The 21415-nt window shown below is 34.1% G+C and overlaps 1 long non-coding RNA gene across 5 annotated transcripts in view; it reads right to left on the bottom strand.

Moving 5' to 3' along the window:
- Nucleotides 1-430: 430 nt before the first annotated feature.
- Nucleotides 431-21415, bottom strand: part of LOC129532269 (uncharacterized) — a 294256-nt gene continuing 273271 nt past the window's right edge. For 4 of the 5 annotated variants that reach the window (XR_008677928.2, XR_008677931.2, XR_008677933.2 and 1 more), the window contains 4 exons: nt 8613-8683; nt 4572-4617; nt 1680-1903; nt 431-752 (listed from right to left, as the gene is read on the bottom strand). This is a non-coding gene — a long non-coding RNA (uncharacterized lncRNA). The remainder of the gene's footprint in view (nt 753-1679; nt 1904-4571; nt 4618-8612; nt 8684-21415) is intronic. The other variant, XR_010132993.1, reaches the window with a different exon arrangement.

Genomic DNA, 21415 nt, shown 5'->3' with positions numbered 1-21415 from the left:
CCTTTTTTCCTCTCTCTGATTTCCTGCCTCCCTCTTATAAGAACCCCTGTGATTACATCAGGCCCACAGGATAATCCAAGATGATGTACCCAGCTAAAAATCATTAATTTAATCACATCTACAAAGTTTAATTTTCCAGATAAACTAACATCACAGGTTCTAGGGATTAGGACATGGACATCTTTGGAAAGAAGGGAAGGCATTACTCAGTCTACCATGATTCACAGATCAGTAGTGAGTTCCTTTTCATTGTTGAGTAATATGTATTATTGCCTAGATTTATCTCAATGTATTTATCCATTCACCTGTAGGTGAATGTTTACATTCATTTTTGTTTGAACATAAATTGCAAACTTTATGTTCATATAATGACTTATGCACTTATGAACATTAGTGCATAAGTCATTATATGAACATAAAGGTTGCAATTTTCTTAGGAAGACATCTAGGAATGAGATTCCTACTTTGTAAGGTAAGTATGTATTAAATTTTATATACAACAGTCTAACTCTTTTCCAAATTGCCTGTACTATTTTCCATTCCCTCCAGCAAAGTATAGGAGTTCCGCTTGCTCAATATCCTCACCAGCAATTCAAATTCTCAGGTTCTGCTTTGCTTTGTTTTGTTTTTCTGTCATCTGTTTGTTCACAATTCTTTCAGGTGTACGGTGGTATCTACTGGATTTTAACTGCGTTTCTCTGATGGAGCTCTCTGCACTTTATCATGCAAGGTGATATACAAAGGAAGCCTGTCTGGAGAAAGCAGAATCAATAAAATGGAAACTAGAGACACAGAGAGAATAACCTCTGAGTTTCCTCTAATCATTCCTTCCTTTCTTCCCTCCCTTCCTCCCTCCCTTCTTTTCTTTTTTCTTTTCTTCCTTTCCTTTCCTTTCCTTTCCTTTCCTTTCCTTTCCTTTCCTTTCTTTCCTTCCTTCCTTCCTTCCTTCCTTCCTTCCTTCCTTCCTTCCTTCCTTCCTTCCTTCCTTCCTTCCTTCCCTCCTTCTTTCTTTGGTTCTTTCTTTTTCCTTCCTCTCTCTCCCTCTCTCTCTTTCTTTGTGCTTCCGTTTCCTCAGACCCGTGCCTTAGGTGCTGAGGTCTATCAATTTACTGCCCTTGATTTTGTGAAATTGTTACCTTCGATTCCTATAATGAACACAATTTTGTTTGTAAAAGCTGGTTTAGGGAGGTTTATAGATTTGCCCAAAGGTACATTTATTTCTATGTGATACCAACGACTATGCTTTTTCAACTTCACTAAGCCACCTCAAATAACTTTTTGGAGAATATTATTTTGTCCTTCATCTAATGTCTCTATTTATACATTACACTAACTCATAATTCTTTTTTTAAGAAAAGAGTTCTGTCATTAGGAAAGGTAACACTTGAATAAAAGAAGAGATATTTAGAGACCAAGAAACAGGGATACAAACACCAAAGATGTCCAAAAAGAGGAGATGGTAGGTTGAGGGTTATTCACGGTCTAGAGTTGAACTTATAAAATTATGGACTGGGATATTTTGAGAGCAAGCTAATTTTATTTATTTATTATAAAATTATATCATAGAAACATTAGCATTTATATGTTAAAACTATATAAATAAAGAAGTATATATTAAACTCAGGAGGTATAGAAGCACAGAGACAGAAGGTATAGATTAAAATGGCAAGTCTACATACCACTTTCCATGTGTTTCTTTTCCTTCCTTCTTTCTTTCTTTCTTTCTTTCTCTTTCTTTCTTTCTTTCTCTCTTTCTTTTTCTTTCCTTCTTTCTTTCTTTCCTTCTTTTTCTTTCTTTCTCTCTCTCCCTCTCTCTTCTTTCTCTTTCTTTCTTTCTTTCATCTTTCTTTTCTTTCTTCCTTTTTTTCTCTTTCTTTTCTCTCTCTCTTTGTGCTTTGGTTTCCTCAGTAATAAAATGGAGATAATAGTACTAATTACCTCTTAGAGTTGTTTTGATTATTAAATGTGTTAATATCTACCAAGTACTTAGAATAACATCTACTGCATACTAAGTATTTTATATATGTTGAATAAATAAAGGTTTGCATAGGTAAACCTAACTGCTAATGGTGAGGCAGGAAAAAATTTGAGCCAAGGGCTGAGTCTTATTCAGTGACTAAAATAAACTAGGCATAGAACAACTATTTTTTGATGGTAGAATTTTTTCAATAATTCTTCTTTTTAAGAAACAAAGTAAATGATTTTTGCTAATTTATTTTTTGAAAGCATTAACTTTAAAATTATTATTTTTGAAGTGTTTGACCTTGATTATCCAAATGAATACTTTAGTTAAATGTATTAATATGCTATTTTGCTTCCTAACTTTCACCCATAAAATATAATCATATTTTATCTTTGAATTTTAGTCATGTGAACAATATCACTAATCACATAATAACAGGCTAAAAATTTTAAGAACTTTACTAATAATATAGGTAAAGATAAATTATTTCATAATCCAATATACTAAATATTTCCCCAAGTGGAATCTGGGAGGAAATTTGGAGCATATATCAATGCTTTCAAGCAAATGGATTAAGATAAAAAACATTGAAATAATGCACTGTTGAATATAATTTTGAACTAAATTATGTTGATCTTTACTTAAGTTGATATTTTCTGTGCTTTCTTGTTTTCAATAAACATATTAATTTTACAATAAAAATACGCATGTAAAAACATACACCTGTGGATACACACACACATCCATACATTAACTTGGCTGTTATTATGCTGAAAAATCATTAACCATCATTACCTTAACAAATCCTATTTCCAATGAGCTAATGAGACTTGATTCTATCACAGTCATTCCAGTTGACAATCAGCTCTGCAAATTTGAATATCTGCTTTTCTAACTTTGATTTTAGAGGCTCATATTTCCATTCATTATTTATTTTCTTTGTGCATATTTTTTTCTTTTTAATTGAGGTATAGTTTACCATAAGTGAACGCTTTAACAAATTTATATATATTTATTCATATGCTCTAATTAACCACCTGCCACATTTTAGATATATTTCTAGCTTCCCAGCAGGCCCCCAGTCAATAATAACACAGCACTCCTGAGATAATGGTCACGGAATTTTAATACACGTTGCCTTTCTCTCTCTAAGTATCAAAAAAACTTCTTACGGTGGCTCATGTTTAACTGCTTAATTGAATGACTGCCTTTTGAGGTAAGGCCAGACTTCATACTTCAAATGAATTCTATATACTTCATGTAGCGCACACGTAATTCACACTGTTCCAAACATATTCACTAATTTTATGAGAATTTAAGTTTATTTTATAATGCTCACGAAATATAACTGCTTCCCTTTTTTAAGGGTGTCCTTTGCTCCCAAAACACAACTGGGGGATGCTAACAGCCAGTTTTGAAACTAGCTTATCCCAAGGCTCTCCAAACTTGGTAACAATATGTCTAGCTGATATCTGACTAGATTATACAAAATAAGCAGGCTGAAATTTATAGGCATGATTTATATTAACTTATATGTGATCTATAAAATAATGGTCAATGTACAAAAGAGAACCATTTCTGATAAAAAGTCAAAGATGGTTGTGATGAGATAATAAAAGGATTTAAAGCATAAATGAAAAAGCTGAGTTATAACTTAATAATAATTTTATAAATATGAAATATTATCAGAAGATGGAAAAGTGTTTTTCACCTTTTTACTGAAGCCAGAACCAAAATAATGATGATGATAATAATAATCTGAATCTGAAACATGAGCACTTTAAATCTGAAATACTTAAAATATCCCTCACAGTGAGAATTGTTAAATATACAGAACCTCTCTCCAGAGAGCTATAAATGCAGAAAAGGTATCAATCTGTCAGAGGTAGTTTCAATATTTTCTGGAAACTGAATAATGACCTCTAGAGATGTCTTTTATGCCTAAGATATTTCAGTTCCTTTTTGATAACGTGTTAAAATATTTTTAAAGCATAATTTTAAAAAAGTTTATCTTCAGAAAATTAATGTTTAAGAATCAGCTTACATATCAATCTTTCTTTACCTTGTTAATAACCAATTCATAGAATATTTATATAAAACATATTTACAAGAAGTCACAACTAGAAAGATCAAAGTTTCAGATTTTGCAAAACAAAAGAGATGCTTTTGTTTGGTATAAACTTAAAACCAACTTATTCTTCAAACAGAAAGTGTCACATGTACTGTTAAATTTAAGCAAAACTGAACTTGACAATCTTTAGGAAAGTATATACAATACTATTGCTTTGCCTTACAAAGAAATTTTACAAAAAATAGCTAATTCCTGATCTAGTAGTAGATAAAATGCTATAATGTTAATAGAAAATTGTGATTGTTTAAACATTAATGAGTTACATATTTTGTAGCTGCAGATTAAAATAATCTTTATCATATGAAAGTACTAATTATTTCAATAATTATTTTGATTATAACAATAAGTTAGAAATTTGCCTTATGGAACAGATTAGGAAGAAAGAAAATGAATGAATGAAAAAGTTTATAAGGCAGATACATGCAATTTCTCTAAAAAAAAAACTTATTATACAAGTGTATTCTTATGCAAAGATACATTGTGGAGCTGTTGTCTTCAGTCCTGAAAACAACCGCAGGGCATCCTAAAAAAAGAGATGAAAACCAATTATGAAATGTTGCATCAAGGATTGGTATGGCAGAACTGAAAAATGTCAACAATATAAGCAAAATTTTTGGACCACATACACAAAAAGAAATAACATATACAGGCATCCCTACAGCCAGTGAAACTTGTAACTATAGTAATTTCCTAGTGACATTCTATCAAAAACATGACTAAAGTTCTCTCTAATAGAGGGGCCTTCTTGTAAACTCATCAACCCATCAGAACTCTGGACTGAATATGTGCATTTGTGGAAATGAAATTAAGGATGAGATTTATATAATGGACTTCTAAAAACCAAAACTCTGTATCTATCCTTTTATTGTCTCTGGGGTTTAAAAAAATACAGTTTTTAAATTTAATAATAGATATGAATACAGGAATACTTAGGTGAATAATATTATTTATGACATTTCAGTTGGAAATAAAAATAGCATGTCAGAATCCTGCTGGAGGTCTTTACTACTCTGTGAGGAAAAACTGTATGTAGGTAGCAAATTCTAATAACCATAGAAATTTCATGTCCTGTCTTTGAATGACATATTTTTCCTGGATTATATTCTTTAGTCCTTTTTTCTACTAAATATATCCAATACTGAGTGGTTCAGTTCAACCCCATAAAATTCTAGAACTAAATGTTTTTCATTAAACATGTTGGATTCAATCGGTGGAGAGTCATAAGAAATTATTACAAGTGGATTTTTAAAGAAAACTGACTCGTGTTCAAAATTAGCATCATTCAAATGGGTTAGAATGTTTCAGATACTCAAGGAAGATAATGAAATAACCTGAAGTCTTTAAAAGCAGTGATATTTTATTTTTTTATATTAGAAAAATCTGCAAGAATGATTTGATACTCAATGAGTCCCACAAGGTAGAAAAGTGGGTCCAAGGAACAACAAACACCCTTAGAGCATAATAGCCCCAAATTCTTGGCATAACATGGCCAATGACAGATGACTCCAAAGAATGTAAAAGCTTCATATTTCATGTAATATAATAATGCTAAACCACAGGGAAATCCTTTTCAACTAATGTTTATGCAGTAATTCCTGGAAGCACAATTCTCACTCTATCTTGACTGTAGGTACAATTTTACTTTATAGAAACTTTTGTCTTTTAAAATATTTTGTCTTAGTACTATTACAGTATCTCTCAATGGCTTAAAGTGCTGCTTTAATCTTTCTAGGTAACATTCTCTTCCTAAATGATGAATTTAACTCAGATCTACAGAAAACAATCTACCCCAGAAACAAAATAATTATGAGAAATGCCAAAAAAATTAAAACACAAACACAATTATAAACAAAGTATGAATTGCAAAAAATAAAATATGGTACAGAAAGTTACATTTTTAGTCCTGTAACAACATGATGAATTTCCTTCATTTTATGACAGATGATGACATTGTTAACTTCTACATAGACCCTAATACTGAAAATATTTAAAGTTGTAATAATTGTCATTGAACAAAAGTCTAAATGTTTTTAAGTACATGAAAGAAGTATATAAAAATTGATTATTTCTTTTTATGCAATATTTTTTCAGTCTTAAAATATATTTTAAACATTATATAACTTACAGTAACTAATTCACATTGACAAACTTGATATTTACATTTTTACCTACCTTGCTTACCCTAAGATTTTTATGCCAATAAAAGATTGTTTTCAATTTATAATATTAAATATAAGCTTTCTGTTCACTAATCACAAAGAGCAACTGAGTTGAAATATTACATATAGAATGTAAATTACAATATAATCCTCAATTTAATAAATCTACGTATACTTAAATGTCAATCAATATATGACAAAATACATGCACCAACCCAACTTACATATTTCACACAATAAAATATTATACAAATATTTTTTAAAATAAAAATAAATTAAAAATGTAAAATCAAGATACTTGCATGGTTACCATTATATCCTAGGCCTTTATTTTTAATTTAAACTGGAAATTATATTTGACACATAATAACTGCTTTTTAAAAAGTTGTCAAAAAACAGCCTATGAGCAAATGCTAACACCAAAATTCTGTCAGCTCTACGACTACCACCTCCACCCTACCAGCCACCCAATCTTAATTGGTATTGACCCTAGACATGGAAGTTTCTCGGATTGCATAATATGATGCTATTTATGGGCTTACCAGTAATATGAGAGGAAAGACTATATTAATAATATGAGCAGAGGTTTACTATTTTGTTGATTCAATCATTCAGTTCAATTCAGTTCATTTTCTTTTCTTGGTTGTAAAAGTAGTCTTCATACTTTCAAACTGTTCAACATAAACTTTTAAATCACAGACACACACTTCCTGAAATAATTTTTATTCTTACATCAAGCCTCATCTAGAAACTACAAATGTCAAAATTATTTCTACTCTGCTGAATCAGCTCAAGAATAAAGTTGCATTTTTTCTCCTAATATACTTGAAGTATTCTAAAGATGTGTTGAATCCTTCAGTGTGAACATTTGGTATGACTTATAAAATCTAATTTACCTTTTAAATCTTTCTAGCATAATGAACTGACAAGTCATGTAATTTTCTGTTTCATAATTTAATGTCTCTGAAATATACACCTATCAATATTTTCAGAAAGCTAACTTTCCAAACAGGAATCGTGGCAAAGGGTAATTAAACTATTTACTTTTCTGTAGAAACAACCAGGTTTATACAAACATTGGAAGTCCAGTTGAAATTTTTCAGTTATTCTGACTGGAAATAAACACCTGTAGTTACTCCTGATCCCATGACAAAATCTTTTTGTGAGTGAGAATTGTGTGTTGTTATCAGAACCCTAATATAGACAAATGGCTTTTATCTTAGGCTATGTAAAAGTATATTATTGTTTATCAGTTTATCTGATAAATGTTGCTTCTTTAAATCCAAAAAGGAAATTATGGGTTTATTTGTCTCTGAATTATGGAGCCATTTCATTATGACTGATGTTCAATTCCCAGTCTCTTTGTCCCTTTATTAGCATTATAGCTTAGTAAGTGGCTGGGGAAAGAGAACCTGAAAGATATATATATATATATATATATATATATATATATATATATATGTATGTATGTATGTGTGTGTATATATATATGTATGTGTGTGTGTGTATATATATATATATGTATGTATGTATATATTTTAATGCCGTGGCATCAAAGAGTGGTGGAAATAAAGAAAAACTTAGAAGTAGGTAAAACAGGTACAGTGTTCCCTTACCAAGTTTCTATCTTATGGCCTTCTCTGAACTATTGATTGTTAATTTCCTTTACTTATTCTGATTTCTGATGACAGAAAATATCCTGCTAACCACCATACTCAAGTCTACAATACTGAAGATGTTTCCACTGTATGTATTTGTTATCTATTGCTGTGTAATAAATTTTCTAAAATACCTTGGTTTAAAACAAAACATTTATCATCTCACAGTTCTCTCAGGTCAGGAATTTTGTTTTGCTCAGCGTGGTGGTTCTGGCTCAACATCTCTCAGGAAATTGTACTCCAGTGTCGCAATTATCTCAGAGCACAACTGGGGAAAGATTTCTTCCAAACTCATTCGCATGCCTTTTGGATGACCTCAGGTCCTTGCTGGATCCCGGCTGAAAACATCAGTTCTTTGACATGTGTGCACCTTAAAACACTGTAGCTTGCTTCCCTCACAACAAGTGAATGAGAGTGTAAGAGAAGGCACCCAAACCAGACCACAGTCTTTTGTAACCTAATTAGAAATGACAGCCCATCACTTTTGTAATATTTTGTTTATTAGAAACAAGTCATTAAATCAACCACCCTTAAGGGGAAAGAATTACATGGCAGTATAAATGCTAAGAGGTAGAGATCTTTAGGAGTCATGTTGGAGGCTGCTGACCATACCCATGTTCCAAAAAAAAAAAAAAGGAAAGGAGAATTTTTACTTCATTCCTCAATTAAATGTTATCTTAGAATTAAAACTAAAAATTTACCTTATTTTGCAAGTTCCTGTATGTGCTCTATCTTGGTTTTAGGAAATGATGGAATATGCTTGGCTTTCGTTCTAGAGTGAGGAGAACAGAAAAATATAAAAATACAACAATATGAGTCTCATGAAGAAAAAAATAAAACAAAGTGATAGGATAGCATGATGGGCTGATGAAAGAGAGGCTAATTATTTTGATTAGGCAAGGTTTATATGAGAAAGTACTTTTAAAATGAGAACTGAATAACGAGGAATTAGCCTTATGTTTTCATAGGGGTATTGTTAGGAGTAGAATATTGCAGCAACGGGAAGAATAAAGCAAAGATTTAAGGCATGAAAATCCTTGATAGGCAAATTATAGGAATTTATCGAGACTGATATAAAGTTAAGAGAACCACATCTTCTAGAACCTTGTATATCATGGTAAGGATTTAGACTTAGTAGAAGTGCAATGGAAAGCCACTGTGTATTCTGAGTGGTTGAATACCTATTTATATCTATCTATATCTATATATATTTTAGAGACCGTGTCACCCTGTCACTGAAGCTGGACTGCAGTGGCACAATCATAGCTCACTGCAGCCTCAACTTCTAGGCTTCAGTGATCCTCCTGCCTCAGCCTCCCAAGTGGCTAAGAATATAGTCACGCCTCACCATGCCCAGCTCTTTTTAATTTTTGTTAGCAGTGGGGTCTTGTTATGTTGCCCGTGCTGGTCTTGCCTCAAGTGATCCACCCACCTCAGCCTCCCCAGTAGCTGGGATTACAGGCACAAGCCACCACTGTGGCTAATATCTATGTACTTTTTAAAAGACCATTCTAGGACTGTGTGGAAATGTATAGAATATGGCCACAAAAGATCACATAGCTATTTCGATATTCCACATAAAAGATGAAGGTAGCTTGAACTAAGCAGTAAAGATAAAGAGACAGAGGGATATAAAATATATTTTGAAGGTAAAGCAGATAATCTTTACTAATAAATTAGATCTGCGAAGATATGGTGAACGTGTATTTTGGCCTCTAACACATTTGAACATATTTCTATAATTTTGTAATGTGCCAACTATGAGTCTCCTCTGATTAAAAGGAATCTGAAAATGCATTTTCCTACACCTCCTTGGAGGTGAAAAACAGGGTTATAAACTAGGTTACACCTATCAGGCATACAGAAGACAGACTGGTACAAACCAGAAAAACCTGAGGCAGCAAGTATAAATACGTCATCTTAAAAGCCAGGAGAGTATGTCAAGAAGTAGGGAACGTTCAGTTATATTGAATACTGCTGTGGTTTGAATACAAAGAGAATGAAGATGTGAATATTCTTTGGCAACAAAAAAGTCACAAGAGACAAGTGGACAGGTGTAATTGGAAAGTGATTTGAGTCACATATGGCATGGAAGAGACGTTAGGAAGAGGAAATAGTAATTATAAAGATATACATTTTAGATTAAGTTTTGCTATTATAGGATCAGGGAAAATCAATGGTAACCATGGGAAGTTAGAGGCTTATAATAGATTTTTAAAAAGATGAGTAATATTAAAATAATGTTTGTATAATGATCTAGAAAAGAGGAAGATGCTGATCATGCAAAAGAAAGAGGTTGTATTCATTATGTATTTGTCAGCAACAATGTATTGAGTGATAATTATGTGCCAGGCACTGTTCTACAGATAGAAAATATGGAATTTACTTTCTATTTTTGGCTGAAAAAATAATAAACAAGGAGTATTAAGTAAAATATACGTTGTATCAATTGATTAAAGAGAATATAATGCTGGCAATTTAAAATAGAGTGACCAGGTAAGATCTCACTGAGAAAATGAGTAAAGGCCTGAAAAAAATGGAAATCACATTATGTGAACACCTGAGAGAATAACTTTCCAGGAAGAGGGAGGAGCAAGTATAGAAGTCCTAATTCAAGAACGTGCTCGATTGGTTTTTTTTAACTTAATTATTATTTTCAATTGTTATGGGTGCATAATAAGTGTATATATTCATGGGGTAGATGTGTTGTTCTGAGAAAGTCATACCACGTGTAATAATTACATCAGGGAGAAATATTAAGAAGGGCAATGTGGGGCCGGGCGCGGTAGCTCACGCCTGTAATCCCAGCACTTTGGGAGGCCAAGGCGGGCGGATCACGAGGTCAGGAGATCGAGACCAGCCTGGCTAACATGGTGAAACCCCGTCTCTACTAAAATAACAAAAAATTAGCCAGGTGAGGTGGCAGGCGCCTGTAATCCCAGCTGCTCAGGAGGCTGAGGGGAGGCGAATGGAGTGAACCCGGGAGGCGGAGCTTGCAGTGAGCCGAGATCTTACCACTGCACTCCAGCCTGGGTGACAAAGTGAGACTCTGTCTCAAAAAACAAAAACAAACAAACAAACAAACAAAAAAACAAAAAAAAAACCAAGGGCAATGTGACTGAGGATAAATAAATCAGAACAAGGGCACAACATCAAAGAAGTAACAGGCCAGGCAAGGTGGCTCATACCTGTAATCCCAGTACTTTGGGAGGCTGAGGCAGGAGGATTGCTTGAGTCAAGGAGTTTGAGGCTGCAGTGAGCCATCATCTAGCCTCTGCTCTCTAGCCTAGGTGGCAGGGTGAGACCTTGATTCAAAAAACTTTAAAAAAAGAAAGCCAGATCTTTGGGGCTTGGTAGATTATTTAAGAACTTAGAATGTACATTTGTGATATATTTTTGGAATAAGAGCCCACTTAAAGTAAGCCCGTGAGGGAATTGTAAGAGATAAACAGGAAACAGGGAGAAAAAACTACACTTTCAGGAAGCGTTGCTTACAGAGATGGGGAAAATATAATGAGAACTAGAAGAAAATATCAAATCAGTATGAGTTTTTTAATGGAAGAAACATCAAAATATGTGTGTGCTATTAGGAATGGCCCATAAGCTCAAAGTCTTTTTCCTATATCTCTGACTGTCCCAGTAGCTCAAAGTCTTTTCCTCTATCTCTGACCGTATCCTCTCAGCCTCCCGAGTAGCTGGGATTACAGGCACCTGCCACCACGCCTGGCTAATTTTTTGTATTTTTAGTAGAGACGGGGTTTCACCATGTTAGCCAGGATGGTCTCGATCTCCTGACCTTGGCAGCACTTACATTTATAAAGCCTGCAGCACTTATATTTAACATATAATTTAGCCTTCTCTTTCACACACACATATGCACACACACGCACACACACACACACACACATACACGGGGAACTCTGAGCATGAAATGCCATATCTAAAAATATATACTTATATACTCAACTATACTTCTTTGCCTTGATTTTCAAAGAAAGATGTTTCTTTCAGTCGGAAACAGTGTTTCCCAACACCACTTCTGACCCCAAATATTTGCCTTTTCCATACCAAGCAATTCTTGAATTCTCTAGCACCAACTTGACATTCAACAATTCAATTTGATTCTAACATTACCTACAAATTCAGCTAATTGCAAATTTGAGGATTCACACTATTTCCATTTATGTTCATTAATTATCTAGAATAGCTCACAGAATTCATAAAAACACATTATCTATGTTTTTTCTTTTATTATAAACGTTTCAACTCAGGAATAGCCAAATGGATGAGATGCATAGGGTGAGGTATAGGGGCAGGGGGAGAGATTGTAGGCGCTGCTTCTGCTCAGCGCACATCGCCCTTCCAGTACTTGCATGTTTTCACCAACCCCAAAGCTCCCAGGCTCCTGTCATTTACATTTTTCGTGTTTAAATAAAGATTTCATTATATAAACATAATTGATTAATCCTTGGCCATTGGTGATTTAACTCAGCCTCCAGTCCCTCTCCCCTCCCTGGAGCTTAGGGTATTGTGCTAAAAGTCCAAACCCTTTTGTCTTAGTCTTTTTGATGACCAGACCCCATCCTGAAGCTATCCAGGGAATCTTCCTGAATCCCATTAAAATAAAAAAAAGACAGTAAATTCCAAGAGTTTTAGAAACTGTGACAGAAAATTGAGACAAACACAGAATATTTATTTTTTGTTAAACTACACAGTCTAACCCTATATTGCAAACCTCTTCTTAAATTACATAGTCTCATATTCTGTAAAATATTATTTCTCAATTATACCCGCTCCAATATTTTCTGATTTTTTACCAAAATTATAAATCATAAACTTTTTACTGTAAAAGCCACCCCATATTGTCATCTAACCATTATTGCCCTATCCTCCTTTCTTCTATCAGCATAAGCTTCTAAAAGGGATATTCCACATTTACTCTTTTTACTTGTCTACACCATATATTGCTCAATACTTTCCATTCCTATAGCTCCAATAAACTCTCTCTTATTGAAGTCATAAGCAGCTCTTCAATATGATGGACTCATTTCAGGGAACATACAATTAATAGTAGTAAAAAACTATTTTCAAATAACAAAACAAAAACTAAAGAAACTATCTCCTGTGCAGTTTCTTAGTACAGTATTTGACCCAACTCTATGCTTGAAAAGGATGTGTGTATAGAATTATATTAGTATGTGATTGCAGGTATACAAATAGAGAGCTTTTGGAGTAAGAACAAATGTATTGTTAGTGCCAGTTTCATCTGGTTTTGTATCTTTCTTAGAAGGGATGAACTACCTTTATCACAGCAGCTCTTGCTCTAAAAAATAATATCATGGATACTTGGAGGTTTCAGATCTACCTCATTTAAAAGCAGGGATGACTCACTCTATCAATGATCTCAAGTACTCTGATTTCTAGATCATGTCATTTACTGCATTTCCACGTTTATATCTGCTTGTAATAATGGGCAACTTCCTAAAATGCTTTTGAAAACACCACCCCATTCCCAAAGTCAAATTTTTCTTCTCATCTTTGGAGTAAAATGACTAATTAAGGAATCATGAAAACCCAAGTTAAGACTTGGGGAAACAAATTTGAAAGTGTTGGCAGTTTACCCATTAATCAAAGAAGTACAGTACTTGTGAGCAAAGGTATTAGCCAAAATTAGGTTTAGATAATTAATTCCTATGAAATCCTAAATACATCTTAACATATCAAGGGACCAGAGAAACAAAGTATTTGATGGAAATTCCAGCTATAAAAGCACCTGAATGTTAAAGATGTCTGCAAATTTCATTCCTAATTTTTTTTCCATTTACAGGTACTCCACAAGTTAAGAAGAGGTTATGTCACAGTAAATCCATCGTAAGTTGAAAATATCAAAGTCAAAAGTCCAATTAATACACCTAACCTACTGAACATCGTAGTTTAGCTTAGTTTACATTAAACACCATCAGAACAAGTAGCCTAGACTTGGGCAAAATCATCTGGCAACACACTACAGAAAGTTTTGATGTTTTGTAAAGGCAAAATATCTTTGGACCAAAAGGTTTTGCTTGTTTTTCTTTTGCTCGTAAAATTTAAAGTTATTCTGCTTCTTTACAGTTTAAAACTTTAATGGTCATTGTTTCAAACAATCTCTAGAAGAAATTGTTCATCTATTTTTAATTTTGCCTACATAGTTTTTTGTTTGACTTAGATGCATCATCTGGAGTAATTTAAAGGCTGCTTGACCTCTTAGCAGTATTGCTATCGCTACAAACTCCTCAACCCTTCACTCTCTCCCCAACTGGATTAATTATTGTAGTAAAAAACTAAGAAAAATACACAGATCTCTTTGGGGAAAAAATGTGTACATGTAATTACTAGAGCACTTTTTAGCATTTACGGGATTCTTGAATATTTAAGGTTAATATATACTGAGGCCTTTGGAATCCTGACCTGAAACTATATTTTCTTATTATTTTACTTTCCATAATTTCTGAAGTAAAATTTTCTTATAGTCTGCAAATTAATAAACCATACTCACATTGGTTCATATTTATTAATAACCCATACAAACATTTGTATGTTTCTAAATAAACAGAAATAAGTTTATTATTTCTGTTTATTTAGTAAATGGAATAAATTATACCCAAAACAAATTAAACAAGTTAAAGTTGAATTACTTTTTAAATAAAAATAAAATTTAACTCTAGGTTTATTTTTATTTTATTTTATTTTTGCATTTCTAAGATTTGTTCTAATTGTGTCAACTTAATGTCGTTAAAATCAATTTATAATTGTATTAAAAGATACATAACATAAAATGTATCATGTTAACCATTTTGAAATATACAATTCAGTAGTAAATACATTCACATTGTTGTGCACCCAATCTCTAGAACTTTTTCATTTGGAAAAACTGAAACAGTATTTTTATGAAACAACAACCCCCCATTTCTCCCTTCCTCCAGCCACTGGCAACCACCATTCTGTGTTCTTTTTTTAATTTGAGTACTCTGTATACCTCATGTAATTGGAGTCATATAGTATTTGTCTTTTCTGTGGCTGTTTCATATGGCATGATATCCTCAAGATTTATTTATGTTGTTGCTAGCATGTATGAGAATTTCCTTCCTTTTTAGGCTGAATAATATTCCACTGTATGAAAATAATGCATTTGTTTATTCAGTCATGCATCAATAGACACTGGCCTAGCTTCCACCTTTTGACTAGTATGCATTATGCTGCTATAAACATGGATGTGCAAATATTTCTTTGAGATCCTGCTTTTAATTCTTTTAGATATATACACAGATGTAGAATTGCTGGATCAAATGGTAATTCTATTTTTAATTTTTTGAGGAACTGCTGTATTATTTTCCATAGTAGCTGTACCATTTTACATTCCCACCACCAGTGCTTAAAAGGTACCAATTTCTCTACATCCTAGCCAGCACTTAATATTTTCTGTTTATTTGATAGTAGTAATTCTAATGGATGTGAGGTGACATCTCATTGTAGTTTTTTTTGAGACAGAATTTTTCTCTTTTTGCCGAGGCTGGAGTGCAATGGTGCTATCTCGGCTCACTGCAACCTCCGCCTCCCAGGTTCAAGCAATTCTCCTGCCTCAGCCTCCTGAGTAGCTGGGATTACAGGCATGCACCACCACGCCCAGCTAATTTTATATCTTTAGTAGAGATGGGGTTTCATCATGTTGGTTAGGCTGGTTCAAACTCCTGACCTCAGGTGATCCGCCTGCCTTCACCTCCTGAAGTGCTGGGGTTACAGGTGTAAGCCACCACGCCTGGCCCATTGTAGTTTTGATTTCATTTCCACAACTATTAGTGATGTTGAGCACTTTTGTGTGTACTTATTGTCCATTTGTATATCTCTTTAGAGAAAAGTCTGTAGTTATTTTCTCATTTTTTAAACGGGGTTGATTTTTTTTCCCCCGTTGAGTTCTAGGAGTACTTTATATATTCTGGATATTAACCTCTTACCAGATGTATAATTTGCAAATATTTTCTCCCTTTCTGTAGGTTGTTATCTTAATCCATTTTGTGTTACTATAATAGAATACCTGAGACTGTGTTATTTGTAAAGGAAAGAGTTTTATTTAGCTCATGGTTCTCCAATAAGGGTACTTCAAGATTGGGTAGCTGCATCTGGATGGCTTCTGGTGAAAGCCTCATGCTGCATTACAACATGGAGAAGAAGCAGAAGGGGAAATAGGTGTATTTAAAAAGAGACCAAACATGCGAGGCAGCCTCACTGTGCAACAATCTGCTGTGTGATAACAAACCACATCTCATGAGAGCAAGAAAGTGCGCCTGAAAAAAAAAAAAACTAACAAAAAAACGTTAATTTTTCTTAATGACCTAATCACATCTTAACGGCACTGCCTCCCAACACTACTACCTTGGGTACCAACACATGACATGACTTTCAGTGGAGACAAACCATATTCACATCACAACATTCTCTCTCTGGCTTCCCCAAAACACACTCCCTTCTTACAATGCAAAATACAATCATTCCATCACAATAGTCCCCAAAGTCTTAACTTGTTTCAGCATCGACTTTGCATCAACTGAAAAGTCCAAAATCCAAAGTCTCATCTGAGACTCAAGTCAAACTTCTTCCAGCTGTAAGCCTCTCAAATCAAAAACAAGTTATCTGCTTCCAAGGTACAATGGTGGAGCAGGAAATGGGTACACATTCTCATTCTAAAAGGGAGAAATAGGAAGAACAGAGTAACTTTCCCAAAGCAAGCTAAAAGCCCATCAGGGAAGGTATTAAATCTAAAGGTTAGAGAATAATGTTTTTTGACTCCATGACCTACATCCTGAGCACACTGGTGTAGGAGATGGGGCCCCAAGGCCTCAGGCAACCCCACCTCTCTAGCTTTGCTTGGTGCAGGTTGCACAGCTGCTCTCATGGTTTGGAGTTTCATACCAGTGCCTGCGTCTTTTCCAGGTAGGCACTGCACAATGTTAGTGACTTGACAGTGTTTGAGCCCCATTTTAATGGCTCCACAGGCATTCTGCTGGTAAGGAATCTCTGTGGTGTCTTTACCTGTGCAGCAGGTTTCTGTCCAGGCTTCCAGGCAGTCCATACATCCTTTGAAATGTAAGTGAATCCTACTGTAGCTGTTGCTCTAGCATTCTGTATACCTACAGAATTAGCACAATGTGGACCCCATCAAGATCTGCCACTTGCATGTTCTGAAGCAAGGGGCAGAGCCACGGGTGGAACCACATCAGGGGCCACCAGAAAGATGGCTGTGTGGCTAAGGGGCACTGTGCAAGAATGCAGAAGCAGGGTTCTAAGGCAGCCATGGGCAGCAAGCAGGTGAAGGGCATCAGGGACTTAATCCTCAAAACAATTCTGCCCTCATAGGCCTCTGGGTCTGTAATGGAAGCTGCAGACTTAAAGATCTCTGAGATGACCTTAGGGCCTCTTTCTGATTGTCTTGATGATTAGCACCTGGCTCCATTTTAAACATATTAATTTCCTTAGCAAGTGGTCCCTGGGCCACATAATTGATTTTCTCTCTGATGCTTTTTTATTCTACCACATGGCCAAATGTAAATTTTCCAAATCTTTCTTTTCTTCTTCTCTTTTCTTTTGCAGCTCTCTGGAAGCAGTTAGAAGTAAACTTGCACCATTCTGAGAATTTTGCTGCTTAGAAATTTCTCCTACCAGATATGCTCTTCTATCACTCTTAAGTTCAGTCTTCTGGCTGGGTGCAGTGGCTCATGCCTGTAATCCCAGCACTCTGGGAGGCCGAGGCGGGCAGATCACAAGGTCAGGAGATCAAGACCATCCTGGCTAACACGGTGAAACCCTGTCTCAACTAAAAATACAAAAAAAAAAAAAAAAAAAAAATTAGCCAGGCGTGGTGGCAGGTGCCTGTAGTCCCAGCTACTAGGGAGGCTGAGGCAGGAGAATGGCGTGAACCTGGGAGGCGGAGCTTACAATGAGCTGAGATCATGCCACTGCACTCCAGCCTGGGCAACAGAGTGAGACTCCGTCTCAAAAAAAAAAAAAAAAAAAAAAATTTCGGTCTTCCACAAAACCCTAAGGCATAGACACAATGCAGCCAAGTTCTTTGCTACAATGTAACAAAAATGATCTTTACTCTAGTGTCAGTAAGATATCCATCATTTCCATATGCAAACTCATCAAAATGGCCTTTAGTGTTTATATTTCTATCAGCATTCTGGCCAGACTATTTAACCAATCTCTAAGAAGTTCAAGACTTTACCTAGTCTTCTCATCTTTGGAGTCCTCACCAAAGTTGCCCTTAATGTTGTCTTCATTGCAATACAGGATTTTTCTAGCCTGCTTCTCCAAATTCTTCCAGTCACTATCAATTACCCAGTTAGAAATTTTATATTTTCAGGTATCTATATAACATAGTTCCTCTTCTCAGTATCAATTTCTGTCTTACTACATTTTGTGTTGCCATAACAGAATACCAAGGAAAGAGGTTTATTGAGCACATGGTTCTCCAGGCTGGGAAGTTCAAGACTGGACAGCTGCATCTGGAAGCTTCTGGTAAAGGCTTTGTACAGTATGGAAATATAGAGAAACAGAAGGGGAAGCAGGTGTTGTTAAGAGACAAGACGTGAGAGACAGCCTCATTGTATAACAGCCAGGGTAACTAAATCAGTCTGAGGAGAGCAAGAATTTACTCTTGGAAAAAAGACATTAACCTCTCTTAACGATCTAATAAAAAAGGCACAATGTCTCAACAATGTCTCACTTGGGAACAAGCATCAACGTGAGTTTTGATGGGAACAAACCATCTTCAAATTATAGCAGTTTACTTTTCACTCTATTAATTGTGTTCTTTGATGAATGAAAGTTTTTGATTTTGATCAAGGCCAATTTATCTATTTCTTCTTTTTTGTTATCTGTATTTTTTATGTCATACCTGTAAAATCATTGCCAAACTCAATGCCATGAATTTTTTTATCCATATTTTCTCCTAAGAGTTTTATATTTTAGCTCTTATGTTTAAGTCTTTGATACATTTTGAGTTAAATTTTGTACATGGAGTAATATAAATATCCAACTTTTGCATGTAGATATGTTTTCCCAAGTAAAATTGTTGAAAAGACTGTTCTTTTCCCATTGAATAATTTTGGCACACCTGTAAAAAATAACTGGATTATGAATTCAGGGGTTGATTTCTGGACTGCCTATTACTGCCAATTAGTATTTATGCCCATACCACACTGTTTTGATTACTGTAGCTTTGTAATAACTTCTGAAATTAAGGAGCATAAGACCTACAAGTGTGTTTTTCCTCAAGATTGTTTTGGCTATTCAGGTCCCTTGAGATTCCATGTAAACTTTAGGATGTATTTTTCTATTTCTGCAAAAAACATCATTGAAATTTTTATAGGGATTTTCACTGAATCTGTGGATCATTTTATGTAGTATTGACATTTTAACATTATTCTAATCAGTGAAAATGGATTTCCATTTATTTATGTCTTCTTTAATTTCTGTCAGCTTCATTTTGTAGTTTTTAGTGTACATGTCTTTAGCCTGCTTGGGTACATTTATTTCTAAGTAAATGAAATTGTTTTTTATATTTCCTTTTCAGATTGTTCATTATTAGTGAACAATGATATGCAGCTAAATTTCATGTGTTGATTTTGTATTCTGCAACATTGCTGAATTTAAATTAGAACTGAGCCCTATTAGTTTTTTGCTACATTTTTAGGATTTTCTGTGTGTAAGATCATGTCTGTTAAAAGAAATAATTTTAGTTTTATTTTTCCAATTTCAATGTATTTCATTTATTTATTTGTTGCCTAATTTCCCTGGTGAGGAGTCTATTAAATAGAGGGATGAAAGTGGGCATCCTTATATTGTTTGATTCTAAGTTTCTTTTTAAATTATAAACACAGAAATAAAAATGCTGAACATATTTGTTTGATTGATGCAATTGAATTTTATGTTCTAAAGGTATGTATTTTATGTTTATGTCAATTTGCAAAATAATTATAATTGTCTTTATTGTGGGAATTTGGGATCAGTTACTCAATCAAATGATTGCTCAGTTCTCTATTTTACTTCTCTCAGTAGCAAAGGTATAACAGAAGGAACTTGTGGAATGCTCATTAGGTTACAAACAGACTGGTAATTTAACAATCGACTGCCAATAGAACAATAAAGCTACACAGGCTTTATTGTCTTGATACAGCGCATAATTTTTGACAGAAGCAATAGATTTTTTTCATTTTTCTGAAAAACTTGTTCTCAAGATAATATTTGTGTAGCTCTGCAGGAATAGACATCATCTGCTGAGAGGCATTCATAAAAATAAATAATGGGGGAATTCCCTCCAGCCCCTATACACACTTTCTTTGAAAAGCAGTGACCATCACTGCATTTGGCTTTTTTAATTGGCACTGATTTCCTTTTTTGGCAAATGAAACTCATTTTTCATAGAAGCCAGCCTTCATTGTCTAATCCTAAATATAGGGGCAGCTTTATCACTTACATTTGGCATGGAAGGCTATACAAATCTATTTGGCTGATTTAATTCACTGAAAGAGGTAATTTTCTAAATAACTTCTATTGGCCTAAAGGAGGTAAGGTGCTGCCAGGTGGGTAGTTTATTCTCATTGGCACAATCATATCAGGACATGAATGGGATCCTCACTCTGGGTTTCTAGACACACAAACAAGCAGAACATGCAACTAAGCAAAGGGATTTGTACTCTTTCTGTATTGGTAAGATTCTCTTAACCTTTGCTCTATGTATTTTGATATATATATATATGACCCTTGAACAACACAGGTTTGAACTACAAGGGTCCACTTATACACAGATTATTTTTAATCAATATGTTTATTTATTAAGGTAGATATGTAGCAAATGCATAAAATACACATAGATACTAGTCTATTTACATGCTAATCAATCATTTATGTTATCAGTAAGGCTTCCAGTCAATAGTAGGCTATAGTAGTTAAGTTTGAGGAGTCAAAAGTTATGCATAAATTGTCAATTGCATGAGAATTGGCACCCCAACCCCAATATTGTCCAATGGTCAAATGTGTATATATATATATATATATATATAAATGTATAGTGTATATAAAATAATATTTCTGTTATATTAATGATTAGGATTTTTAAATGTTTGTATTTTGAAATATAACACACATATATATAATGCATAAAATGAATCTATAATGCAACAAATTATCACAGAAATCAAGCATGTAATGCTCATCCAAAAAAAGAAATAGACCACAAGAAATAGTTCTTTCTGTGCAATCTTCACTCCAACCATCTCCTTCCTCATCAAAGGTAACCACTACTCTGACATCTGATTCTAAAGTTCAAATTTGCCATAGAAATCCTTAAATAAATTGAATAATATGTATTCTTTGTTATCTGACTTGTATAATTATTTGTCTCTCAATAATACTTTCACTTGTCTGAGCAGGGTTCTTGCTTATTTTTCACTAGTTTAGTTTTTAAAAA

The sequence above is a fragment of the Gorilla gorilla genome, chromosome 2, assembly GCF_029281585.2.
Source record: "Gorilla gorilla gorilla isolate KB3781 chromosome 2, NHGRI_mGorGor1-v2.1_pri, whole genome shotgun sequence".
NCBI classification, from domain to species: Eukaryota; Metazoa; Chordata; class Mammalia; order Primates; family Hominidae; genus Gorilla; species Gorilla gorilla.
This window is presented reverse-complemented; position numbering and strand designations above follow the sequence as displayed.